Here is a 4,405-nt window from a genome sequence, read left to right as displayed (position 1 = left end):
GTTAAGAGCTTGCATGCCTTCTCGCTTGCAGCTGCCACCACTGGCTAGCCTAGTACGAAAAAGGGAGCAGCTCTGCATAAGTCTCCCCTGCTAGGTCACAGCCTCTTCGTCATCAAGACTTCTGCATTGCCTCCTCGTGGCCACCCATGGATATCTGGGCACCTTGCGGTCCCAGGCTAAACTGTTTGGGATCTCGGAGCAACAGGAGGGCCCAGAGATATGGAGCTCCTTATACAAGCTTTGACTGACCTTTACAACGCCTCTCTCGCTACCGGTTATTTTTCCTCTACCTTTAAGACTGCTTTAGTGGCCCTAATTCCTAGGCCACAAAAGACCTGACTGATCCAAAAAGTCACTGGCCTATTAGTCTACTCGAGGCATTAGACAAAATTTTCGAAAAAAAATCATAAACACTCGACTAAGGTGGTATCTCGGAGACCATAATCTTCTCTCACACAAAAAAAATAATTCAGCTTTCGCTCGCATCGCTCGACGCAAGACGCACTCAATATCACCTCAAACTCCCATAACAACAACAACAAAGACCGAGGGACAAAAGACTGTTTTTGAGCGAACCTTTGACAGGGTCTAGCATGTTGGCCGAAGTACAAGCGTGCACTAAATTTAATGTCCCACCTTTTGTTAAAAAGTTGCTGTGCAATTTTCTTGATGGCCGCAGATTAAAATGAAAATTCTTAAACAAAGTTTCAGGCACCAATTCAATGCACACTGGAGTACCTCAGGGCAGCATACTCAGCCCTACACTCTATACATTATACACAAATGACCTACCAGACCCCACACATAGATTCACTCACCATCGTCAATGCTGACGACTGTACGCACTTGGCTTGGCGCTTTCAGGTGTAGTTCAGCTCATTAAAGACGAACTCGACATCATCTCGAGTTGGGGGCATAAATTGTGTGTCAAAATTAATGCGACAAAAAAAAGGTTTCTCTTTGTAAGACCAGGAAAACTTCCCCCTTTACGACATTTACCTCAACACCTTCGATAGACTACAAGCACCTCTCAAAATCAGATCTTGTACCATCCTTGGTCTAACTTTTGATATCTAATTTCGATTTCACTTGCATATCAAATCAAAGGCCGCCTTGGCACATATACACCACTTGCACTCACACAAACAGTATACACTCACAAGCGCAAACTCCAACTTGTTCAAATTAAAGCACTCAGATGGATCTGTAAGATTGATTGTGATCGTTTTAAATTACTTCTGAACTCCACAAAGAAGCTTTTCTGCTTCCTCTGAAACACTGAGTGGTGCGGTTGTCTGTAAACAGACCAATACACTCCGTGCTTGGCATACCGACTGGCTGGATAGACTCCAACACCATCTTTCATTCCGGCCAAAGGCCGGAATTGGGCCATGATCTTTTCTCTTTGGCAGGGGAGAAGAAGTGAATGCATTCATTAAAGGCATGCCTGCATTCTTTAAAAGCCACCCCCAACTCCTTCATTTTTCACCTTTCCCCTTCCCCTATCCCTTGTTTTGTTGTGTTTGTTTGGTTTTGTTTTCTCGTTCTGTTTGTTTTCTTTTGTTTTTTTGTAACCTATTAAATTTCCCTTTAAATTAAATTTTGACCCCCCTTTGCCACAGCCCTCACATCCCTGCTATTAAGTACTTTCACCTCGCCACCTGACGCTATGTGACTGCCATAACCTCACCTTCACTAACTCATTATCATCCCATCATCCTATATCCTTACCCCACCTTCCCACGGGTTTCAGTTTCCAGCACGTGACACTTGCTGCCAGTACTATAAATCCTTTTTCGTAAGGATTATGCGAGCCAAGGAAAGAAGTGTCACAGCCAGTGGCATTAATCCAATCATGACATGACCGCTAGGGCCGCGTCCATAAGTCCTGCTGCCGATGAAGGGGAACCTTCTGTTGATGCAGGTGGGAAGAGCCAGCCCCTGATTAGCGACCACCTCTAAGCTTCAACCTACTTCAAAAAGCATAGGTTAGCCGAGGGATAGCTCTGGAGTCACGATTGAGGACGCCGTGCCCAGAGCACACCGCAGATGGCACCTAAAGTGTTAACTTTTATCCCTACCTCTCCAGTTAGCCAAAAATCCCGCTGTCGTTCGCTATAACGGGTCCCGGGCCCGGGCGCGCCCTCACCCCCTTCCCACGAGATGGCCGCGAGCGCGCGACTCCAGTGCCAGACACACGCTCAAGGTCCCTAGGGGAAATTGTACCTTACGCCCGAGAATTAACCAGCCACCCTCCCGTGCAGCCTCATCTAGCAGAGGGGAAACCCGCTCGAGGACATTCGTACCAAACATAAAAGATTCAAGATGGCGCTGGGCCCCCCCCCACCCTTTTTCCCCCTTTCATAGAACCCACTACAATTATTACTCTAGATTAACCCTGCATGCTAGGTTAAGCCCCAGCTCCTTTTTTTTTCTCCTAAATTCAAATGATGCCTGTCTTGTGGTGGAAGGGCATCGGCCCCTGGTCTCTCCCCCGGGGTTCACACCTGCTCACAAAGTTTAAGTGTGGAGCACCCCTGTACATGTTTGGGGATGGGAGTTCTGGAGGTTGAGCGATGCCGTACAGAGTATGCCTGCGGCTAGCAGCACACCTCTTTGGTCCCTTATTCCCGCAAGATGGGTGGCCTGATTGTAGCCCGGTTTAGGTCAATCAACTGGTCTCCCTCGGGAGGGTAGGGTCAAGCAGTCAGTGTCGCCGTTGGCACTCACACTGGTCCCATGAGTGGCGGTACAATGGCCATTGGCTGCGTTTATCCTCTCATCATCCTTGTGGCTGTTTGACATTAGGTCTAATATACAGCTTCCCTTTGTTGGACTTGGTGGTTGGTGGGGGCGTGAGAGGATGAAATAACTGCTTATTTTATGGCAAGTATTTCTTCAAACCCCCCCACAACAAAGAGATACAAACGATGACGAACTGTGAAAAACCCAGACTACGGCAGTCATTCTGAAGCCATACATGGCCTCTAGTGGCAAGCGAAAATCCAAAGCACAGGCTGACTGTCAGACCTGCTGCTAAAATGGACATGACATCAGTCAAAAACAGGTCTGTCCATGAGATTGTCCAACAGGTGGCCTCTCCAGGCCAGCAGGCAAATCAGGGAGACCTCTGAGTAGCCCTCATGCATCCTCCCCGACTAAGATGGGAGTACAAGCTGAACCAGCCAAAACAGCTGTTGCTCCTACAACCGCAGCCCAGAATTTCAGCCGAAAGGGCGGTCCGAAACGACCCTGGCTGTAGACAGACTCTGAGGGAGAGTCTGGACCCCCTAGGTGCTTCCCACAGTTCAAGGTTCCCTCTAAACCTGAAAGCTTCGACAATGCCTATCAATTGGTAAGAGCATTGGCGATAGAGAAAAATCCGGTTGTTAATCTGGCTTGCCAGAGACCAGGGCATAATTATTATGCCCAAAGGCCAAGCTACCCTAAATTTCCTGCAGGAAACCAAGCTTAATGATGGGAGGAAAGTGTGTGCCTTGCCACTGAATCCCGACGATAGGAGAGTCAGGATGGTGCTACTTGGCTTCTCACTTTTGTATGATGTAGGTCTAATCACATCACACCCACAAGTTGTGGAGGCTTCCCGAATGCCAAAAGGGAAGAGCCCAACCAGGCAAGTCCTGGTGACCTTGGAAGGAGCCCCAATCACTGCCCTTGATCTGGGTAACTGGGGCACTTTCAGCCTAAGAACCTATGTGCCTGAACCACTATGGTGCTTTAAGTGCCAAAGATATGGTCACCACCAGGCTAGCTGTAAGACCATGCCTAAATGTGGTGTCTGAAGCAAGGCACATAACACCGAAGTGTGCCTTAAGGCACACAAGGAAGGTCAAAGGGACACAAAAGCCAAATGTCCCAACTGTGCCAAGGGGCATCATGCCTGGCTTACTCTGCCAGTAAAGAGGAAGCCCTCTGGTGACAAGAAGTTGCTAAAAAGCGACCAGACATTGTTCCTGCTCCCCCAGGCACCCATGCCTGGAGACAGAACAAAAGAGAAAAGGCTTCCCGACCTACTAAGAGGAAGGAAGCTCCTCCACAGCCGACACCGGATATCTCCAATAAAAAGGAGTTTCCGACCATATCAAAAGTGAAGAAAAAGAACCACAGGAATAAAGGTTCGAAGAGTACTGCAAAACCCTCCCCAAAAGACAATAATCTTCCTCTTTGAAGAGGAAGACATGACTCCTGTTGACTGCTGCTGTAGTCAGTGCAGTAGCAACAGCTTTGGGGAGATCGAGTGAGGAGGCGGAGAAGGCAGTCACGGTCGCCGTGATGGCAATGTCCCACACTGTTGCAGTCCTGAATGGGAGGAATCTGAACAGTGCCAAAGCAGCACCACCCTCACCCAAGGACGAGACTCATCACCCCTCCCCAACCCTAGCCA

The sequence above is a fragment of the Penaeus monodon genome, chromosome 2 (genome assembly GCF_015228065.2).
Source record: "Penaeus monodon isolate SGIC_2016 chromosome 2, NSTDA_Pmon_1, whole genome shotgun sequence".
NCBI classification, from domain to species: domain Eukaryota; kingdom Metazoa; phylum Arthropoda; class Malacostraca; order Decapoda; family Penaeidae; genus Penaeus; species Penaeus monodon.
Note: the sequence above shows the minus strand (reverse complement) of the source record.